This window comes from Equus caballus, chromosome 19 (genome assembly GCF_041296265.1).
Source record: "Equus caballus isolate H_3958 breed thoroughbred chromosome 19, TB-T2T, whole genome shotgun sequence".
NCBI lineage: Eukaryota > Metazoa > Chordata > Mammalia > Perissodactyla > Equidae > Equus > Equus caballus.
The window spans coordinates 65,361,967-65,385,625 of NC_091702.1; the positions used below are offsets into that span (position 1 = coordinate 65,361,967).

The window sequence follows — 23,659 nt, forward strand, 5'->3', positions numbered from 1 at the left end:
ACGACTTTATTAATGACCTGGAAACTTGAGTGGACATTACATTAATAAGTTCCTCAGATGGCACTAAATGTGGAGATGGTAGGAGAGACAGAGGTTAGGGCAAACAATATTAATAGATCCATGGACATTAGAAATATGGACAGTAAAATCAAGTCTGGCAAAATACAGTGAAGTACAAGCATCCAGGAAAAAATAACTCAGAAGGTTGCTATTCACCAGGTGGATGCAAACTCAAAAGCATGTCAAAAGCAACTGGATGGATATTGAACCCCATGGAATAGATAGGATTTTGCAGTTTAACGGAAATAGCAAAGCATAAAGTCTCTGTCAAGCTGCCCCATCAGAGGGTCTCAGCAAATGCTGATGGTGGTCCAAAGAAAAAAAGGTGAGTAAAAACAACTCAGTTCTTGGGTCCAAGAGTGTGAGCACCTGGACTTCTGCTTTGGATTTCAACATTCTTTCAGAAAGACCTGAGAGGCCTTTGGAGAGGGAAAAATCTTTTACAGAAATAGGCACATGATGAAAGATTAAAGGAATGAAACAGACAAAGCTCTGCTGAGCATCACAAAAAGAGGTATTTAACTCTGATCAAAATTACTGTTTACATTTTAAGGGTGTTCCAGGCAAGGTAATTAACAAATATATTTTTTAGTTATACCTATGGCAGTGAAAAAGTGAGTTTACAGGAAGTATTAGCCCCGTACAAAGCCAGGCAGTCAAAAGAAGACTCAGGATCACAGAATTTTAGAGAAGGAGGGATCTTAAGAGATGATCTAGTTTGGTGTCTTCAAAGCGTGGTCCAAGGGCCACCTAAGTCAGAATTGCCTGGAGAGCTTGTTCAAAATGAAGATTTCTCAGCTCCCACTTAGCCCTCCTGGATCCTAATACCCAAAGGGGGCTGGCCTGAGAAGCTTACAGAGTTGAATGGCCTCTTTCTATAGATAAGGAAACCGAGGCCCAGAGTGGTAAGTTGCCCAAGGTCAGGCACCAAGAAGTCCTGGTTCCTGGTCCAAGGCCATCACCAGTCTGGGATGAAACTCTGCCCAAATCTATGAATTGCCTTTAATATCATATTGTGCAATTTTTCTGAGAATTTAATTCATATTATAGATGTCGATTCACTTAATTCTTGGGTAATAAGGCAGGGAAGATGAAAGAAAATAGAGAACAAAGATTGGAGTAGGCTGTAGAAAGGGAAAACTCAGACAGGCAGGAGCAGGAGTTAGAAACGACTAACTAGCCTTAGCCTCTGATTAAGATGAACTCATATCTACATGTGTGAAGTTAAATCACAGTCTGAACAGAAAGGCCTTCAGTCTACTCTACTACCCACCCCAGACCATAAAAAAAAAAACATACACTTTGAAGAAAAAAGACAGAGAAACTGGCCCTAAAAAAAACGTTGAGGTTAAGAAGTTTGGCTTACTCGCATGGGCCTTGTCCAAGTTCATCTTGAAAGAGGGGCCAAGTGGTCTTATGTGCCTCCCTATAGCCTACTTCTGAATCTGCCATCTTAGAAGGGATGGACATGCGACGGGTAGATGGGCCACCACACAGGGATGGCACTGTGAGGCTCCATTCCCTCAGTCCTAAATTATTTCTAAATACAAAGCACCAGAGAAAGCAGAGAAAGACGAACCACATGATACTCTGTATTCAAAGGTTTTTCTTATAGTTTCTCAACTCTCTCAGACAAGAAGTCTGTGAGTTCAACAACTTAAGAATTGCCGACCAGGGTTTTAAAGAATTTAAACCGAACTTCTCCCTTCCTATCCCTATAATCGTGTCAGTTTATAATTCCATCTCCTTTTTAGACTCCCTGATTTATAATGGCTTTTAACTTCTGCCTTTTTTTACACTGACTATCAGGAAAAGAAATGACTTTCAAAAGTATAAGTCAGCTTCCATGGAAAGAGAACTTAGAAAAGGGAGAGAAGTTCAAAGAATAAATTTTGGTCCTTCCTAAAATCTAAGCTTTCTAAAAAAATGAAATCTCTGCTTCATTATCATAAACCTTTTGTTGCTATAGGGTAAAAGACACAGGGATGAGAACCAGGATGTGGCCTGTCTCCGCCACCATTTTGTGGCAGCAATTGGCATGTTCTGGATAGCTCTCCTGTCTCACTGGAAGTCTGTGTTGCATTGATGCATGATTGCTTTTCAAATAACAGACTAACATCACGGCCTCTTTTTGCAAGAATTTGCCAGCAAGTGTTTCAGGTTGGTCATTTCTGGTTTGACAGTTTCTAATTCTGTAAGGGGAATCTGGGTTTGTCACCAAGGCAAACCAAAACAAAGAGCACTAACATGGATCAACAAAATAAATCACAAAAATATAACAGGTTAAAATAGCCTTATATAAATGAAGCTTTATAAAAGGTCATTATTATAAAAGAGAATTAAATGTTTGACATGCATAGATAATGAGATGATCAAAAAAAAGAAATTCGGAACTGAACTTCAAAAGAAAGATGTATTCCAAAAGCATAGATTTGGGGCGGGCCTGGTGGCACAGCAGTTAAGTTCGCATATTGTGCTTTGCCAGTTCAGATCCCAGGTGTGGACATGGCACCACTTGGCAAGTCATGCTGTGGCAGGCGTCCCATATATAAAGTAGAGGGAGATGGGCACAGATGTTAGCTCAGGGCCAGTTTTCCTCAGCAAAAAGAGAAGGATTGTTCTGCTCATTGAGCCATGCTGTGGTGGCATCCCACATAGAAGAACCAGAAGGACTTATAACCAGGATATACAAATATGTTCTGGGGCTTTAGGGAGAAAAAAAAAAGGAAGACTGGCAACAGATGTTAGCTCAGGGCCAACCTTCCTCATAAAAAATAAATTTAAAAAAGCATAAGAAAAAAAAGAAAACCTACTTTATTAGAATTTGCCAGACTTACTGGCCATAGAACTGACTTGCAAAAGGATTTCTGGAACATGATAAAAGATCCAGAGAGAAAACAGTGGAAGGAAGATTATGCATTAAGTTACATTTAGAGTGAAAAGATCTCTGGAAAACAGATTTCAAAGAACAAGTTAATACACAGGAAGAAGGCCCCTGATTTCTTACAAAGGCACAACTCTGACATCTTCTCGTTCCTGGAGAGCAGGGAGCAGACTCAGGAGCAGAAATCTTTGCCTAGCACCTTGGAGTGGCCTTAGGGGGCAGCTAGAGCTCCCCACAGTCTCCCTAGAGGGCCCAGGGGGCTTTCTGATTTAGAGCTCTGGTCCTCCTCTGCAGGATAAACAGCTCCGGATTCTTCCTTAATGACAACAGCATATCAGCTCCTTTTGAGGTTACAGCATACATAAACAGGATATATGCCTCATATTTTCCAGTTGTGGAGGAAGGAAGGCCAAAAAAAAAAAAAACCCCAAATGAGAAAAAGGCCCCCACAAACCCTTTTCTGCAGTTAATTGTAGAAGACGACTTGCTTTGACTTGCACGTAAGACAGAAAAGAGGAAAAGAGCACCACAGCATGCAAAATGTCCCCAGGAAGGAAACGCGACAACCATGCCTTCTCTGTGCAGGAGCCCACGGGCGGGCAATCGAAGGGGAGAAAGGCGATGCTGACCTCTCGGGTTTTCAAAGAAAAAGGACGCAGGCTTCGCAAGAGTAGGTGAGCAGAAGGGTTCACAGACAGTCTTCCCGGCACCAGAACGCGCAGAGGCATCAGACGGGAGGTCGAGCCATGCCCCCACTCTGAGAGTCCCAGTGAACACTGGCTGTTGAGGTAGTGGAGACCACCAGGCTACTTCCCAGGACCCTTGAGGCCAGTGCCTGGCACAGGAAACCATCTGGCCTTTGAGAAGCCCTAACAAAACGCACCAAATGAAGACATTTGTCCACAGAACTCACTTTCTTGCACACTGGGCCCAAATTCCTTATTTAGTTTTGGACTAAAGGTCTATACGAAAACCCTCAAGATTTCTGGTCTCTTGACCTAGGCCGACAAGTCTCCCCCTTCACTTCCTCTACCCCAACATTTTGCAGGAAGCTGCAGACGAAAGCTACTTCTTTTGTATCTAAATGTGTACTTTAGTGAGGTGAAAGCTTGATTCATTTTGCTATTGGTTAGGGTTCAGTGAACTTCTCTGGCATCATTCAAAACACTGAGTTGACAAAATCAGTCGCAAGCGAAAAACGGAAACCCATTAAGTTAGTATCACAGGTAGAGGAGAAGCCAGGAAACCGGCCAGAGACAACTCTGTTATTTGAGTCCCAAGCTTGAGTCAAGGGGAGCTCTCAGAGCCATGATCACGTTTGAGTCTGCATTTGGAAATGCAGGATCCAGCTGGGGCAGGTGGCCACTGAGAAAATCATCTCTCATCAATTCTGGGCACATTCCATTCCCAGCTGAATAATCCGTGGGTCTGAAGGAGGTTGGCACACGAGATTTGAAGTGGCTAAGATCAGTGGACCTTTAATTCTGAGCTTACTGCCTAGTGCTTTGCCCTAAAACATCGTCCATGCAACAGTCAAGAGTGTGGTAAGTCCAACTTGCTCATCGAGAAGAACAACAGTCCTTAGACAGAGAGGACAGCTTTCTCCTGACATGTGCTAACTAGCTTGCCACAGGGAAGAGCGGTCCTAATGAACCTTTGCAGGTAAGAGTTTTCCGTATTTCAGTTTCAGTTTGTGGATCAAGATACCAAATTATTAAAATATAATTAATTAGCTGATACAGCAAAGCCCCCCAGAAGACACCTGACTGATGGGTCATTGGTTCACACCTGGGAAATGAAGCAGTTGGGCGCCCAGTGAGTGTGACCCTTGAGGGCTTTAATCGCCTCTCCAGGGTGAAAGTTGTCAAAGACACTCTTTTCAGCAGGAAACCAAGAACCAGTGGCAGCTAACAGAGAGACCAGGCAAGGAAGAAGAGGATGTCAAGAGCTGAAGTCAGACACGGATCTGACTTCCTGGAAAGCTGGACATGGATCATTTGAGAACAGTCTTGGCCAGGATAGGGCAATTCTGAAGCAGGGTGAGAGAAGGCCTGAGCATGGACCAAGAAAGATGTGTTCAGGGTCAGCCTCCAGGGCCAGCGGTGGGCCCTAGGACATCAAGGATGGGGCTTGGCTCTGACTGGAATCAGCAGTATGAAGACTCCTGGCCTCAGGCTTTTCTGAACTTCCGGTATCCCTTCTTCCAAGTAAGTTTTAGTGGATGCTCTGAAATGGAGCGGGCTTAGGAAGAGGAAACAATAGCCATGCTGACTGCTTTTCTTAGGTGGGGCCAGGCTACAGCAAGATGGGAGAGGCGGACAGTCTTAGCAGGGACTGAACATCTACTGAGGCAGCTCTCCCTCAAGAACAGGAGGTCCTGGTCCCTGTTCCTACTTTCTTCTTGACCTGTGCGTCTCTCCATTATATCCAGCTAGTTATGTAGCAAATGCAGGCTCTTAATTAAAAGACGCAGTGGGTAGAAGAAGATGAGGATAAAATCTGTTCCCTCCCCTGCAGCTTTCCCTGACATAAATCGATAGTGATATGCCTGAAATAGGAACAATTACAAGGACATGACATAAAAAAGAAGTTTGGAAATGCTAGTCCAACCAATAAAAAGAGTAGCTTCTCTTTAAAAACAAACAAACATTTCTTTTATTTTTTAAAAAAAGGCATTACATAGGAAAGAGTTTAATAAGGAAATCACACACAGAGAAAACCACAATATTGCTGATATGAAATCTTTACTCATAGGCAACTTTTATTGGGTTTGGGGCAGCATCTTATCACAACCCCATACATTCTCTTAAATTGGCACAAAGTTAATCTTTAAGTTATATACCTTGCAATGCACTTAGGTTGAAGCTTAAACTGATTAGGAGAGCAAACCAACATTATTTAAAACTCTACTCCCAAGAAAAAGCATAATATTCAAAATCAGCATGTGTGAAAATGTGTTTTTAATTCACTGGTTAGAAGAGAACAGACAATCACTTCCAATGTCTCCTATCACTTTTACCCTTTTTTTTTTGAGGAAGATTAGCCCTGAACTAACATCTGCCGCCAATCCTCTTTTTGCTGAGAAAGACTGGCCCTGAGCTAACATCTGTGCCTGCCTTCCTCTATTTTACGAAGGAAGCCTGCCACAGCATGGCTTGATAAGCGGTGCTAGGTCCACACTGGGAATCCGAACCTGAGAACCCCAGGCCGCCGACGAAGAGGAGTGCGAGGACTTAACCATGAGGCCACTGGGCCAGCCCCAGTTTCACTCTTATCACATTCTTTTAGTATTATGATCAACTTCCCTGAAAAACTTGCAAGGGAGAAATAATTGACACCCTCCCCCGCAAAAAAAACAATTTCAATCAATGTCCTAGAGCAACATTTAATGATTCTCACATTAATGGGATTCAGACCAATGTTCTGACCATAACAGGGGTGAGCATCGACTGCTAGCCATTTGGTAATAATTATCCAAAGCCACGGCTTCCTTTCTGCATACCTTATGGCAATGCCACATGTGCATCCATAATCAAGTGCCGTTAATTTTTAATATGTGTTTTCTATTCCAGGATCAAAAGTTTTAAAAATTGTGTTCGAAATGAGAAGGAAAACAACGAGAAAAATCTCCCATGTACCATACCCTTGAACTGCCCTATCCAAGCAGACTTTCTTTGTTGGGCAAAATGAGCTGGAATTCCTTTATAGCTTTGGAGCCTCTGTAGCTCATGTCCAGGGCAGATGTCACTTCCCTGTCTTACGGCAAATCCACAATTTCTCCTTCTAACCTCACCAATGGACTGGTTCACCGCTCCCCTACCCCCCACCCTCCTAATTCTGAAATTTCTGGCAGAAAAAAGATCTGCCAGAACAGGTTACTTGTATTTTTATTGGTTCCTCCAGACCATGACGACATTTCCTGAAAGGCAGTGCCAGGAAACTATTAATGTCTGTGTAAAAGAATTGAAAGTTCTTATGAGCACAAAGTGTCTGGTGCCCCAGGAGACTGCAGCCTGAAGGAAGCCCTGGTCTTGAGACTGCCACACCAGTTCAACTGACTGCTGTACCAGAGTGCCGAAATGCCGCTCTCAGAGAAGGGGGAAGGGTCTTTCCAGAAAGAAAGGTCTGGGAGACACAACAGGCTATTTCCTCCCTTTCCCTTAAGCACTTGATTGCCCAGAATAGAGCAGCTGAGCAGGCAGCTGCTAGAGGCTGGCTCAGTTAAGGCCGTGGCACAAATTAGTTAACACATTCAAGTAGTTAATGGATCCTTTCCCAAGCAGGAGGGGTAATGAGGCCTACAAGTGGAAGAAGAGAGGGTGGCCTTTCCCACAAATGGGAAGAAAGAATCCATTCTAACATCCAGGTGCAGAAACCGAAGTGCACTTTTTTAAAGGACCTCAGTGACTCTGCTAATGCTAGAGTCACACTGCGTGAGCACTTGCCACGGCCGATCTTAAAGCAGGAGCTTTACAGAAACCTGGATACTGAAGTAAACAAAACTTGTTTGAGGCACTGGATCTGTAGGAGACTTTCAAGTATTTCAACTGATATATTATTAATTGCCAAAATCACGTGGGTGCTTGCTGAGGTTGTAACTGGGTCGTGGAGCAGAAAGGCAGCTAGCTCACTGCACTGTCACATCCCTCTATTTCACAGCGCCACCTGCTGGGGGAGGGCGCAGAGAGCTGGACTTCGTTTCTTGGACTGACACACATCCTATGAATTCAAAGAAGAAATGTCTTCACTCCTTCCACTGTACACAGAACGCTGAGAAATGGTGCTCCCTATGGTGGCAAGTTCACACAGAAGGGCACAGCCTGCTCATCTTTGCTGCTGTCCTAGCCACCCACAGTCCAGTGATGAGTGTCTCCTTTGAAATGTCCAAACAGGAAGTAACAGCATTCAAACCAGGAACATAAAACATGGGCCTCACATGATGATTAGCTACATGTCTGTCTTAATAGCCAGGTCATCCAAATCATGACCTTTAAAAGCTGGATGGTTTTCTCATCATCTTTAAGAGCACTGTAAGTGCCCCTTCCAGAAGAAGTTAAGTCTAGTTTCATAATTAACCCTCTTCAGGAGAACATTTAATATCCGGCCCCAACATAGTAAACGTCTAAACTCGGGGAAACTAAGAAAAACGTGTTGGTAAAGAAACACTCACTGTCACATAAAGCACTAGGTTCCATCCCTGGAATTCTAAAAAGAAGTTAATCCATATCCTGAGTACTGTTCATTTCACCTTGAAGAGACATGTTGATTTCTCCTTGCTGGAGAAGCTATAGGCCCAAAATGCCTCCTTAGAAACTCGTAGGCCAAAAGTGCTTCACAATTTTTAGATTTTAGAAAGGGAAAATGGTATATATTAGGTATTATATAACACTTCCAGCAGGTTCTTGCGCAGCACCCACTAATCAAACATTAATATTCCTGCAGTAAGATACATGAATATCACACTAAGTGATTAAAGACTCTAAATAGACTTGTGCCAGTTTAGATCAGATTTTGTTGTCAAATGAGTTTGTATAAAACTTCCTAACAAACTTGTGCTTTTGGGAGCTTTCTGGATTTCAGAATTGAGGATAAGGGATTATGGGCCTGCACAAGTCAGTCTTGATTTTAATGAAAAAGACGCAAAGCAGTGAGGAGCACAGAATTCTTTAAAGGGCTGAAACGCTGCTATTTATCTTGGTTGTTTGGTTTTGTGGAAGTTACCTAACATTTTTAGCCCTGGATTTCTTACTGGGAATACTGGGGTGGGGATGGTGGTGGGCATGGCAGTGGACGGAGATTCCATGGGAGGTGTGCGGGAATTAGTATTCATCCAGTGCCTACAAAGTTCCAGCCCTGTGTGAATTGCTTCTAGTCCTCTAATATTATAAACAATTGTGTGATAAACAGCCTAGTAGCTAAATCTTTGTACATGTCCCTTATGATTTCTTTGGGATGAACAACTTAAACTATAATTGCTGGGTCAAAAGACACTCTATCTATAACTCTGTCTGTCTGTCCAATCATCTGGTAGTCCATCCATCCATTCATTCATTTGGGTTTATGGTAACACTGCAAAAATTGCCTTACAGGTAATTTATACTCCCAACAGCAGTGTGCAAGAGCACCTACTTCCCTGTTCTTTTGTCAATGCCAGGCATGATTATTAACAAAAGTTGACCATCTGATATATGAAAAGTGGTATTTCTTCGATTAACTGTGTATATGTCTGATTGCCTTGGATTTTTACATAAACTCCATGTCATCTCCCGTAATTTTATGAAGGAGTTAACCCTAAGTTTCCATCATTAGTGGTGGACCCAGGCCTGCTTGACTTCAGAGCTTATGCTCCTTCTAGGAGCCCCTGTGAGTTGTGAACTGTGCTGTGGAGGGGCTTGAAAGGGGCCTTAGGTCTTTGAAATATGGAGAGACATCAGAGCACGAATAAGCTGTGGGGTGTGGGGGCAGCTTTGATTGTTATCTGTTTACTACATTGTGCTTCTCTATTGTACAACACCTTGAGGCCTCCTTAGCGGCCAACAAAGACTCTGAAATAGCAATCCACATGGCTTAAGGCTTGGGTAGAGACCACAGGGACTGTATTTTCAATTACTATTCATCACCTACTCAGAGTGGAGTACACATTCTTAAACTAGTTAATCATTAATCAGTTTATTAACCAAAACCAGTATATAGTAGTCCCCCCTTATCCGTGGTTTCACTTTCTTTGGTTTCAGTTACCCACAATCAACCATGGTCTGAAAATATTAAATGGAAAATTCCAGAAATAAATAATCGTAAGTTTTAAATTGCACACCCTTCTGAGTAGCGTGATGAAATCTTGGCTGTCTGGCTCTGTCCCACTGGGGACGTGACTCATCCCTTTGTCCAGCGGATCCATGCTGTATCCCCCACCTGCCTGGTGTCACTTAGTAGCTGTCTGTTATCAGATTGACTGTCGAAGTACCGCAGTGCTTGTGTTCAAGTCACCCTTACTGTACATCATAATGGCCCCAAAGTGCGAGAGTAGTGATGCTGGCAATTCAGATAAGCCAAAGAGAAGCAGTAAAGTGCTTCCTTTAAGTGAAAAGGTGCAAGTTCTTGACTTCAACAAGGAAAGAAAAAAATTCATATCTGAGGTTGCTAAGATCTACAGTAACTTTTATTACAGTATATCATTATAATTGGTCTATTTTATTACTAGTTTTTTTTTTTTGAGGAAGATTAGCCGTGAGCTAACTTCTGCCAGTCCTCCTCTTTTTGCTGAGGAAGCCTGGCCCTGAGCCAACATCCGTGCCCATCTTCCTCTACTTTATATGTGGGACACCTACCACAGCATGGCCTGCCAAACGGTGCCATGTCTGCACCTGGGATCCTAACTGGCCAACCCCGGGCCGCCGAGAAGAGGAACGTGTGAAGTTAACCACTGCGCCACTGGGCCGGCAGCATTAGTTATTCTTGTTAATGTCTTACTGTGCCTAATTTATAAATTAAACTTTATCACAGGTCTGTACGTATAGGAAAAGCATAGTATATAAAGGATTCGGTTCTGTCCATGGTTTCAGGCATCCCCTGGGGGTCTTGCGATGTATCCCCCTGCGGATATGGGGGAACCACTGTACTACTGACTTGGAAAGCCTAGATAATCTTGGGAATTCTAGGGTTCCTTCCTCCCCATAAGAGCTTATATTGGCATTAAATGAACTTGTATTTGAATAACATATCTGTGAAACTCAGATGATCTGACAGCATTTTAGATATAGCGACTCTAGGTGAGACTTCATGTGTAAATCACTCACTATTCTCAGTTACGTGTACCAACGGAGGAATGGGACAAACCATAGCCAGGGATTACAGACATTCCAAAAGCCTTCTCTTTTCTAACCCATAAAGCCCTCACCAGGGTGCTGAGTTACCAGTGTCCCGAGGTACAAGTGTCCCATTCTTTCTCTACTCTTACCTGCCCAACAAGAGAGTCCAAATAACTTGTGAAAATGCCAAGAAAGGGCAAGAAGAGAGAGAAAGGGGCACTATAATTCAGTCTGAATAGGAAACCCCTAATTTAGGTCAACTGTGAGCAATGGAAATTTCCCTCTTTCACAAATGAGATTTGAAAATGTAGGCAGGGCCAGCACGGTGCAAACCTCCTGGATTTTATGTGACTGGTGCCCCAGGAGGGTGCATCTCAGTGACCCTGTGACGGATAACCTAATCACAGTCCAGGCTTGCTCTTCTGTATACAAAGCACACTTGAGCAGGAAATCTGTGTGGCATACACATTCAGCTGTCTCTCTGAAGAAGACAAACAGATTTCTCTTGAAACAGAATATCCTGAGAGAGAGGGAACGACTGCTATATAGTCACACACAAATCTCTACACTGTGACCCAGGATTTCAAGAGTTGGTCTGGCCCTGGCTGTCTAAGAAGCACAGCCGTCCACAGCACCCTTGCTTTAATCACCACCAGCCATGACATCACCATCTGAACCATTTATTTAGTCTGTTTTCAAGCTCAACACACAGCAAATGACTTCCTACATAAACAAAACAATTCAGCTCTAGAAGAATTCTCTGCAGTTGAGACCCCTGGAGAGAGAAAAAAGTGTAACTGCCATCTGAAATATACAGAAATTTCTGTAAGTGGTTTTATAAATGAGTGATTGACTCTCTTTAAAAGAGGAAGGAAAAAAACCCCACAAAGAGCTGTAGGAGGAATTTCTGAATTTTTTGGACATAGTAAAGTGAAATCATAATACCTCCATCAGCTCTTAGTTATCAGAAACCTGTTTGAATTCAGCCAGTGACAGGTGGGCAAGGTAAAATAGATGATAATATCTTTGAAAGTAAAGGCTACGTCTCTAACTTCTCATGTCCCTTACAGCAGTGGGTCTCAAACTTTAGCGTGCAATAGAATCATCTGGAAGACTTGTAAAAACATGCTGTTGGGCCCCACCCCCAGAGTTTCTGACTCAGAAGGTCCAGGTGGGGCCCAACAATCTGCACATCTAACAAGCTCTCAGGTGATCCTGCTGGTCTAGGGACCACACTTTGAGCACCAGTACCTTACAATGCAGAGCACACACAGTATCCAGCAAACGGTAGCTGGAAAATAAACATTTATTGATTAGATTGAATTCATCTTAAAAAATAATATTTTCCCCCCACTCCAAATCTGAATATGTACTGACATGCTGGTGGACCGATCAGGCATAAGAATGTACTTGTTGGTGAGATCAACTGACCATCTGAGGATGACATGGCAAGAAAAACAAACCAAAAGTGCCATCTGCACCTCAGCATCACCATGGTGACAGCTATGCAGTGCTATGACAGTGGTAAAATTATTAAAGTAAGTACCTTCTTAGGCAGGCAGAAGGAGTGACATGAAAAGTGGAAAAGCAAGACAGAAGTCTTTCGGACGGTGGTTTTCATGGTTGACAATAGTTTCTGGATGAGACAACAGGGGTAAGGAGTATGGACTGTATGACATGGTTCAACAGACCAGGGACTGAATCGAGACTGCCATAATGTCAGTACTATGACTTTTGGCAAAACTACCTAATCTCTCTGATTCTCCATTTCCTCACCTGTGATCTGGATGATAACACCTACCCTGAGAAGTGGAGTGGCCTGGGAACCGTGGTTTGGAACAATGGTTCTCAAACTCTTGCGGGCATAAGAATTACCTGCAGATTCTTGTTAAAACATAACAGGTTCTTGAGCCAGCCCTGATGGCCTGGTGGTTAAAGTCTGGCGCGCTCTCACTGCTTCAGCAGCCTGGGTTCATTTCCAGGTTGTGGAACCACATCACCCGTCTGTGAGTTGCCACACTGTGGCAGCAGCTCACATACAAGGACTTACGATTATTATATACAATCATGCACTGGGGTCTTTGGGGAGGGCAAAAAGAGGAAGATTGGCAACAGATGTTAGTTCAGGTAGATTCCCTGCAAAAACAAAAAAAAAATCATAAAAAAATGAAAGGTTCTTAAGACACAGATTGCTGGGTCAGACCCCCAGAGATGTGGAATCAGTAGCTCCGGGGTGAGGCCTGAGAATCTGCGTTCTCAGACTACGTTGTGAATAGCACGGGGGCAGAAATCTGCTTCCAGTTCCAATAAACATCACACCAAGCAGATTTCTCAATGTATATCTCAATCATCTCACTTTCCACATTCTGTCTATCACCTGGACTCATGTTTTCAACCCTATTGGACTTACCCTAAAGCAAGAACTGTATCTTGTTCCTCCTTATGTTGCACACAATGCTTAGTACAGTGTTTCTGTACTAAGTGTTGCTTCGCTATGCACACACGTGTTGGTAGATTGATATATATTGCATATATGGGCAGCAACAGGAACATGTGTTTGTTTGTTTATTTACGTTTCTTTTTGCTCAAATCTGCCCTCTACCAATCTATTTACTGAGTGTAAATCTAACCACTGAATTTCTTTAAAAACAAGCTATTTGGCAAAATCAGTCTTATGTGGTAGATGGCAACATGGAACTTATTAAGAACATTCCTACGTATGAGTATGATTTGCCAACATGCCCTCAATGAATCTGAGGCTAAAGAAAGTCAGCAAGTGGAAATTACAAGTTCCATTAGGACTATAAGCATTTTCCAAGCCCTCCGCCAGTCTACCTTCTTCCACGCCGGGCCTTCTACTCCCTGGAGAGACGCGGGGTCTTTAACTAAGTTCTCTGCATTTAATATTGGGCTGCATTTGTCAAAACATAAAGAACGAAAACTGGCTTATACTGTAAATTAAGCCAGTAAGTTATAGCACAGTTAATCCAGCATGGTGCTGGCAGACACATACACCAGTCCCACATCTGATGAGTGGCTTTTATGCTAAAAAACAAAAAAAAAGTGTATGTGTGTGTGGGGGACGTGGTTGGAAAAAGAGAGGCAGTGGGGCTGGAGAGCTGGTGACAAATTTGTCCTTTAAGATACACAGGAAATACTCAGAGGTTAAACTGCAAAGCAGAAGCTCCGGTAATATTTACTTTGCTACAGCCCCCGTCTTCCCAACCCCCCATATCCCAAATACGTTCTCAGAAGAAGATCCGGGAACTCGAGCAGGAAAGGAAGCGCTTGAAAGTTTATAGCAGACTCAAACTCTCTTTCGAAATCTCCATTCTTTAGGGATCTCTGAAATTGGAAGCAATGAAACAAAACCAAAACAAAGCAAAGGCTCATCCCCCTGCTTCTAGAAGGTCCAGAAAGTTGGAGGATTGAGAGGAGGAGTAGAAACAACTTCCCCACCTTCAGGCATTAGCATTCGATACTAGCTTTGGTTATAGTCAACAGTATTGACTTGTGACAGTCTTGGGGAAAAATGTGGAGAGATTCTAACATTCGATTGGGTTTGATCTCCATCCTTCAAATAACAGGACAAATCAACATCTCTCTTTAACTGGAGCCCTCTTTACAGAGAAGAAATGAGATGCTTTTAAAAATCAGTCTTCCTCTGGCCCTGAAGTCCACAGTTTTCATGGGGTTTTATGAAGTTGGCTTGTTTTCTTGTGGTCTTCTAGACTGAAACAAACAAAAACCAAAAAAACCCCAAAACCCAAAAAACCTCAAAAACTAGCTAATCAAGTTTTTTTTTTTTTTTAAAAAAAAGAAAAGTCAAGCCTCTAAATTAAAATAATCCTTAAAACTACTTCTAAAAGACTGTCAAACTCTGGACAAGAAAGTATTCATCTCTGAACATTAGTTGCTAATTGTTTAGGGTGGGTTATAAGCTCAAGTCTTTAAATTTGGTTTATGAAGTTCCTTTAAAAAATATATATGTAGATTTACCCAGAAAAAATTAAGGCCATTATTCTTTGAATTACAGTAATAAACTATTCAGATAATACCACAAAAATAAGACGGTAATAATAACTACACTCATAGTAATAACACAGCTCTTCCGATATACAGTAATAAGCCATTCAGATCCTTAATAGTTGGCTAAAACCATTTTTAAGGATGGAGCCAATTTTTAAATTTTATGTACAAATTTTTTTACAAAAACTGGGAAGACAGGGAAACAGGAGAAGAAATACCAGGAGTCATTTGGGAACAAGCGGAAGAGAGGTAGAGTCTTGGGGTAAGTAGCAGGTGAGAGCACTGGTGCCTCAGCAGTAAAGAAAACAGGGTGCCAAATGGTACAATGAAGACAAGGAAACCGTTAATCTAGCTTGAAGTTCTTTTGATGTTGGCAGCAGTGACCTCCAAATTCTATCTTGAGGATGCCTGAGAACATCTAAAATCTTAGTCTCATGAATCAAAGGAAACGTCTGTTTCTATGCTTCTCACCTATTGAACAAAAGGTCTCCTGGCTCAGAGAGATTAAGCGAGCTGCTCAAGATTACAGGACTAGAACCAGGTTTCATGATGTCCAGTTTGTCCAAGCAACTGAGAACTGGGAGACTAGTTATAACAGCAACCTAGGCTGGAGGGAATGAGGCTTGGATCAGAGTGGTGGTCGAGTGAATGCTGAGGAACCAGGACAAAGTTACTTCACTGTGACATCTCAGCCCGGAATAACTAGATTTCCTCAAGCCTAAAATACATAGCTTTTAAACTTCTTTTATAGTTTCAAGATTTTTGAGATTAGGAAGCAGCTTAGAATTAATGTCAAGAGAGAGGCAGAAGAGGTAATTTAGCTGTCATTGCCCATGCAAGTGCCAACACACAAATCTCTGGGAAGACTATTTTGGAGCTTGGAGAGGCTGGTGTGACTGAGTATGTGAGTGGCTGGCTATAATGCAGGCAGTGGCATGGAGGGCAAGCGGAGAGTCCTGGGGCCTAAGACTGAAAAGCGATTAAATTTTTCGTGTTAAAAGAAGACAGGATCATTGAAACAAAAACACAACCCACCAACTGGGAAAAAATATTTGCAAATCATATATTTGACAAAGGGTTAATCTCCATAATATATAAAGAACTCACACAACTCAACAACAAAAAAATCAAACAACATGATCAAAAAATGGGCAGGGGATATGAACAGACATTTCTCCAAACAAGATATACAGATGGCCAATAGGCACATGAAAAGATGCTCATCATCACTGATCATCAGGGAAATGCAAATCAAAACTACACTAACCTATCACCTTACACCTGTTAGAATGGCTAAAACATCCAAGACAAAAAATAACAAATGTTGCAGAAGTTGTGGAGAAAAAGGAACCCTCATACACTGCTGGTGGGAATGCAAACTGGTGCAGCCACTATGGAAAACAGTATGCAGATTTCTCAAAAAATTAAAAATAGAAATACCATATGACCCAGCCATCCCACTATTGGGTATCTATCTAAAGAACTTGAAATCAGCAATTCAAAGAGACCTATGCACCTCTATGTTCACTGCCGCATTATTCACAATAGCCAAGAAGTGGAAGCAACCTAAAATCCCATCGACTGATCACTGTATAAAGAAGATATGGTATTTATACACAATGGACTACTACTCAGCCATAAAAAGGATAAAATTGTCATTCGCAACAACATGGATGGACCTTGAGGGTATTATGTTAAGTAAAATAAGCCAGATAGAGAAAGAGCTGGGGGGTAGGCACAAAGGGTGAGGTAGTGCACCTATAATATGACTGCCAAATAATAGTGTACAAATGAAATCTCACAGGTTGTGAACTATCGTAACCTCAATACAAAATAAGTAAATAGAAAATAAAAAAAAGAAGACGGGATCAGAACAAATAGTAGACATTTCCAGATTTCCAGGTACTACTTGGGAGGGAATATAGAGTGGTGGTTAAGAGTGAAGGCTCTCAGTCTGGGAAGCTGAAAAAGTTCTGGAGATGGATAGTGGTGTTGGTTGTAAAACAGTATGAAAGTACTTAACGCCACTGAATTGTACAGTTAACAATGGTTAAAATGACAGATTTTATTATATATATTTGACAATAAAAAAAGCTTAGGCTCAGTCAGTCCTCTTGCATTCAAACACTGTCTCTGATACTTCCTAACTGTGAGACTTTGGGTCAATACAATAACCTTTCTGTGCTGTAGTTTTCTCCCTTCAAAATGGAGAGGACAATGGCACGTACCTCACCAAGCTGGTGAGGATGAAATGAAGTAGTACGTGGAAAGCATTTAGAACAGTTCCTGGCATGTGACAAACATTCAAGAAGTGTAAGTGTTATTATTGGTGTTGTAATTATTATTATTGCCCTCATTATGAGGTAAAACAATATTTTTTAAAAAGTTCTGGCTTCTTTCTCTTTCTCTTCTCCTTTTCTGGTAGAGTACTAGTAAGAAATAAAATGGTGAAAATGTGGGTAGAAAGACAAAGAATAAGTAAAACAAGGGCCCCAGAAAATTAACAACTCACATAATCAGGTCTGGAACAACCAAGAATTGCCTACAGCAGCCGAACATTTAAATTCCAATCTCTAAGCAAAATTGTGTTGGGGTCCTGAACCACCTGTGAAGATTTTCAGACGTCCGCATGCTTGGTCCTACCTTAGACTGACCCACTCCGACTGGCCACAGGTGGGGCCCAGGTAACCGTCCAATAATATACAAGGGGAGCCCACCATCTTGCAAACACTCCTGAGTACTTAAGGATGATTCATTTTTGGTACTTTAGGTTTATCTGGAAGATTGCTATATATTCCAATATCTAAAAATTTGTGCCTTTTTTCTTTTTATTACAGTGTCTTTCTGCTTTGATTGAAAAGAAAGGCCACTTTCTATGTGCACATCTATTAGTCACTTAAGTAAGAAAAGTTTGCTGATAAACCTTGGGGCCAGGTGTGCGGTTTCTGACTGTGGTTGCTGCTGTGTTGTTCCTCATCAATGCGTGGACCCAGTGAGAATGTAGTTCTGCACCTGCCAGCCCCATTTCAGAGCCACAAAGGCTTTGCTTATTAGATGGATCTGTTTGGCTCAAAGAGATGCCCTGTTTCTTTTTAAACAGTGGCTTTTACTCAGTGAGAGATGGTGGCTAGGGGGGTCGTTTTCTTTTTTCTTGGTGGGGGTGCCATTCTAATTTGGTCTGATTTCACTTTCCTGCTCTGTTTAGGGCACTGGCACACTTACAGCCACCTTACTAGAAGGAGGCTTCTTCTCTTAGAAGTGCATTGGGTGGACAGTTTTGGGATGTGGTGTAGAGGGTGGAAGAGGAAGTGGAGTAGGAAACAGGACGTCTCCTGACGGTTCTTCCTGGCGCTCTGCTTTACCCCTTGACCACCAACAGCTTTTCTCTTCCAAAGAGCAGATCAAGTGAGCAGTCAGTGGTAGAATTCTCGCCTGCCAAATAGCAGATGGACAAACCCTCAGAGGCTCCCCACGACACAAAGGTAAAGCCCAACCTCCTCAGCCTGGCATGGCAGGCCGTCCACCACGAGGCCTCAGCGGCTCCCGAATTCCTAACACACACTGTCCAGTTCCCTCATGTCCCCTCAGCATGCCCGGCACAGCTGAGGCCACAGCCCCTGGAGCCCATCCCCCTCCCAGTCCTCCTCCTCCTTTCTCTGAACTCCTCTAGCAAGAACTGTTTGTGTCACTCATTAGGGCTCTTAGTCATATGGGCCGCATTTTAAATTAATGATTTCATACATGTGTGATTTACCTCACTAACCAGACCAGAAATCCCTAAATTGGAGGCCCATGAGTTGAATTCAGCCCACATACATGTTTTGTTTGGCCCACACTATGTTTTTGAAGAATCTGAATTAGTTGCCAGCATTCTAAAAAAATCAGGAGATGGCACATAAAAATCTGGATTTCTGACTTCTCTTGACAAACTGGAAGCTCTGACAGTGCTAGGCCAGCATTCCAGGATGGTTCCAGTCAGCTGGAGCTGTGTAATGATGATCCCTTCAGAAGTGATGTGCTCTTTCCACTTGGGCAGAGTCCCAGTCACTCTTCTGTCCTGCACCCAGCCCCCTCCCACTCCTGCACAGATCTTCCTGTCGCCTCCAGCCATTTAAACTTGCAACCTCCAAACTATAGCTTAAGTCCTTGGAGGACAGGGCCTTTGTCTTCATTTCCTCATCTCCTCGCCTCCTCAGTGCCTAGCACACTGCTCTCTACAGAAGAGCTGCTGACAAAATACCTCCTGAATGAAAGGGAGAAAGGCCAGAAGCAAAGAAGCAGATGACAGTGGCAGATCAGGGAGATGAGGATCAAAGGAGGCCAAGGGTAAGGACATTTGAGGGAAGCACTTCTCAGGGCCTCAAAAAGGACATGAGATGGAAGGTCTTGTTATTTCATAGCTTCATATGGCAGTGATTTATAAAGCTCTTTTAGAAACTTAAAAAAGATATTTTGTTTTTAAAATGATAACGTCCCGGAAGCTGGACAAGAGAAACAACTTGGAGTATCAAACGAGGCTCTTCAGCTCTGAGGACCCTTCACTCAGTGAAGTGCTGCCAGTGCTGAAGTGAGTCCGTCTGTCCTTTTTCAAAGGAAAACCAAGAAGCTTTAAGCCTTACTTTGAATTGCTGACTAAGTAAAAGAGAAATCACCTAAAGGCCACCTTCATTTCATGTCTAGCTGCAGAATCTCAAAAGAAACACACTGTAAGAGACGCATGTTACCAAGAACACGGTGCACAAACGCCTTCTGCGGGCCCTCCAAGCTGCCCCTTTCTACTCAAATGAGAGTGAAGTTCAGAAGCTCAGGAAGAACATTCCAGAATACGAAACACACCACTCAATGACTACACTCTAAGCTAAACTTCACAGATGAAACTCTGGCTCCAGAGAAGTCAGGGCTTAACTCAGTGTTCTTACATGGGGGGTGGGGAGGGTGGGGTTACAGCTCCCTCTTCTACTGAAAAGCCTCTGCAATCTTACTGCTGAGCAGAACAAGCAGGAAAAACTGGTCTGACTGACCTGTTGAAGCCTCTGGGTTTGAGGGCATAAAGTGAATTTGGTTGGTAGTGAGGTGCTGGGGAACTCAGAGAAGAAAAGTGGAGGGACTTTTCAACTTGTCCACTGTGGGAGTTTGTGTTTGGAGTAGAAGTTTGAGGAACTAAAGCTGAGCAAAGCTTTAGATTTGGGGTGTGAGTCTCTCAAGCTGCTGAGATGGAGAGGAGGTCACTAATGAGAAACTTGTAGAAGCATCCAAGAACAGACATCTGCCCCACTTGACTATTTGTCAAGTTTCCTCTGTCTGCCTGCAGAGGTGACCTCATTTTTCATTTCAAGAAATTACAACTTAAACCCATACCCACTTACAAGCATCTGCTTGTGCAAAGTTTCCCTCCACAGGTAGGGTTTAGCACAGTTTCTAAAACCCCAAACTTCACTGTCCTGTGCAGTAGACTTTAGTGGCTAATAGCATGGGCTCTGGGGTCAGACAAGACTCAGATTGGAATCCTAGCTCTGTCAGTCAGGGGACTTGGGGCCCTAGGAAAGTCAGATAACTTCTTCCAGCCACAGTTTTCTCATCTACAAGAGGAGAACAGAAGTAGTACATGCTGCATGGGATTACTCTGAGGTGTGAGTGGGAGAATGGATGCAAACTGCTTAGCACTGCGCCTTGCAGAGAGCCAGCCTCGAATAACAAGCTACTTTTATCAGAGTCTCTCACAGCGTAGAAAGATTTAGATGGTCAGCTGGGTGAAAGGTCATCAGGATCTTCAAGGAATACATCAATTGGCTTGGCATTGTGCTCAGAGTTGGTAATTCAAACAAGGTTGAGGTCAGTAGACCCTGTCAGAAGAATATGGACTCTCAGTGACTTTTCCAGTAGGAGCGACAGGTTAGGCTCACACCTCTGCCCTCTATGATGAAATGCATGAATTTCTGAACCCACTGGGCAAGCAGGAGCTGCTCTGCATGAAGCCAATTGTCCCATACATGGCCTGATCCCACAGCCTTGGATTTTAACCAACTGAGCTAACTGGTAACAGATAACCAAAGGCAAGTTCCCTGCTTGCAGGAGGCCAGAAGACTTTTACAGGCACACATCACGAAAACTTTTAACAAGATGCAGAACACAAAATGCATTTTGGTAAGACCCAAGAAGACGTAATGTTTCAGAATTTGGAAAAACCACAGCTACTCTGTCCATTCCAATTTATAAGCAGATTCTACGGCCTGAGAGGTCTGGGCTTTTATTGGCTTTTTTCCCTGATGATGTAATGAGTATCTGAAACTGACATGCCTAAGGGCGGAGGAGAAGCTCAGAGCTAGAGATCATGTCATCTTTCCTTAAAGGAACATCTCACTGCATTCTTGGTTTCCTGTAGAAAGATTAGACACTTAAAGAACATAAAGTCACAGAACATTAGAACTAGAAGAGTCTTCAGGGTATATCTAGTCCACTGGAGGAGCAAAAAACCCCACATTATGCAATAATTATACAGCTAAATGTTGGCTCTGCCAGCACCAGAGTTCCCCTGACTCCAGGTCCAGAGTTTTCCATATAATCTACCACCCTGAGCCCTCCAGTCATCGCTTTCCCCTTACACAGCTACCCAAACTTGTGAGACAAAACTCTTGTTGATTTTTTTAATGGTATGGAGCTACCACCTGGTTGTATGGATGTCCAAAGCAATGAGACATTTGTTTACAGCTGCCTATAAAGTCAACATCAGCTGTGTTCATTACATTATGACATGCTTGCTAATCGCTAGCACATAAGCCAGGGAGTGCTAGAAGCACTTCTTACCTAGATGCCAAAATGTTAGCATGATATCTCTATTTAGCTTAATTAGAATATATTATGAACTTCCCTTATCTTTGTATCACCAGCTAGTAAGCGTTCAGTAACTGCGATTTATTTAATATTGAGTTACTTTTGTTTAAAATAGATATTTCCAGGTTACTGAAGTTTCTAAAAAGCCTCATAAAATTTTAAAAAGTATATGTGAGGTTTAGAAAATTTAACAATATTTATGGAATGATGCATTGAAGATTTGTCAGTTCATCAGCTGGAAATGTGAGGAAATCCCAGAGCTGAGAGTCAGACTTGGTTTCTAGCCAGGGTCTTGCCAAACTCTCAGCCAGTAATAATTCTTAGTATCCTAACATTTCTCTATTGTAAAATGTACCTAACTAGCTTTCCTCTCTACTCCCTGTCTTTTCCTCCCATCAAACCCCAGCTTATGGTTTTGGTCCACCAAAGTTGGCACTCATGACCTACCATTCAGCTGGTATCTACATGCTACCTTGGGTGAGTATGAATCTTCTTACATCCATTTCTTATATCCACAACCAGATGGGTCAGTTATCTCCTTCCTCGAATGCTGTCTTAGTTTAGGTTGCTATAACAGAATACCACTGAATGAGTGCCTTATAGACAACAGAAATTTACTTCTCACAGGTCTGAAGCCTGGAAGTCTGAGATCAGGGTGTCAGCATGGTCAAGTCCTGTTGAGGGCCCTCTTCCGGATTGCAGACTGCTGACTTTTCATATCGTCATGTGGTGGAGAGCAGAGAGAGGAAGCAATCTCTCTCATGATTCTTAGAAGGGTGCTAATCTCATTCACGAGGACTCTGCCCTCATGATCTCATCTAATCCTAATTACCTCCCAAAGGCCCCATCTCCTAACACTGTGACACTGTGGGGAGGAGGTAGGGTTTTAACATATGAATTTGGGGTGAAGGGATATGATCCCGTCTATAACAAATACCTAAGACTAAGCCAGGGCTCCACATACATGGGCTGTCCACGATACAATCTATTCTACCAGAAAAATCAGGGGACTACAGATAATCTTTGGACTCCTTGGGGGTAGCCATGAAAACCTAATATTCATCATATTGTGGAAGGGTAAAATAATTTAACATAAAACAAGCAAGAATGTGTACAATATTGAAAACATTTTGAAACGTTAAGGCTAGAGTTTTCTTGTTACACAACCCTTTTTTCTAAATTTTTGGGATAATCAGAAAAAAACTACCCTTCTCCCAAGAGTGTTTGAGGACTAAAGAACTGGGAAACAAGAGATTAAAATGTAAATGTGAAAATCAACATAACAAAATGCTAGCAGTGGTTATCTCTAGGTAGTGCAGTTACGGGTAATTTTTATTTTTATCTTTGCATTTTTGTGCATTTTCCACATTCTCTATAATAAACATGTTACTCTTATAATCAGGAAAAAAAAAAAACTTCCAAGAAGCTTTAAAATAAAGGTAAAGATGAGATCTTTAGGATTTACAAATATTTAAGGAAAGATAAATTAGGGTATTTCTAGCATCAAATAGTGACTGCCATAACATGATGATATATCCTGAGAAGAGCATGTGGCCACGTGAATCATATAGTGTTTATGATTTTTCATGGGCTGAATGGATTGAGTGTGCCAATGGTGTTGGGGATAATGAAGAACTAAGAGGTCGTTTTAGTGATACTAATGATTCTGAGGAAAGCTAGAGAGGCGTTGTTCACGATCCAATGTCAGTGCTTGAAGTGATAGCCTTCTACTAAAACGCTATGAGTACCAGAAGAAATTGATGAAAACAGGACAGAGAGAACTGGGAGACCCTAAACCCAGGACAGGGGCTGCCCAGAGGTATTCTATCGGGCAAGACCAGTGTCTATGGGGAAGACACTGATAAGAGTGTGAGACAGGAGACTTCCAGAAAGACAGTTCTAATCTGAAGTCAAAATACTCTAGGCCAAGGGTTAAAGGACGGAGCATGGAAGCAGAAAGGATGAGCAAGAAGGGCCAACAGGGGCTCCACAGGCTAGGAGAGGGCCTTCAAAAGTTTCTGGAAGGGCCTGTGCTGTGATTAATGAA

The 23,659-nt window shown here is 42.5% G+C and overlaps 2 protein-coding genes across 4 annotated transcripts in view; one reads left to right on the forward strand and one right to left on the reverse strand.

Moving 5' to 3' along the window:
• CMSS1 (cms1 ribosomal small subunit homolog) overlaps nucleotides 1-23,659 on the reverse strand; it is a 361,626-nt gene that overhangs the window by 98,845 nt on the left and 239,122 nt on the right. The gene's annotated exons all lie outside the window — the stretch shown is intronic.
• FILIP1L (filamin A interacting protein 1 like) overlaps nucleotides 1-23,659 on the forward strand; it is a 297,195-nt gene that overhangs the window by 38,719 nt on the left and 234,817 nt on the right. The window contains exon 2 of one of the 3 annotated variants that reach the window (XM_070242350.1): nucleotides 22,019-22,089. The exons of the other annotated variants lie outside the window; for them this stretch is intronic. The gene's annotated coding sequence lies outside the window, so the exon portion shown is untranslated. The remainder of the gene's footprint in view (nucleotides 1-22,018; nucleotides 22,090-23,659) is intronic. 3 annotated transcript variants of the gene reach the window in all.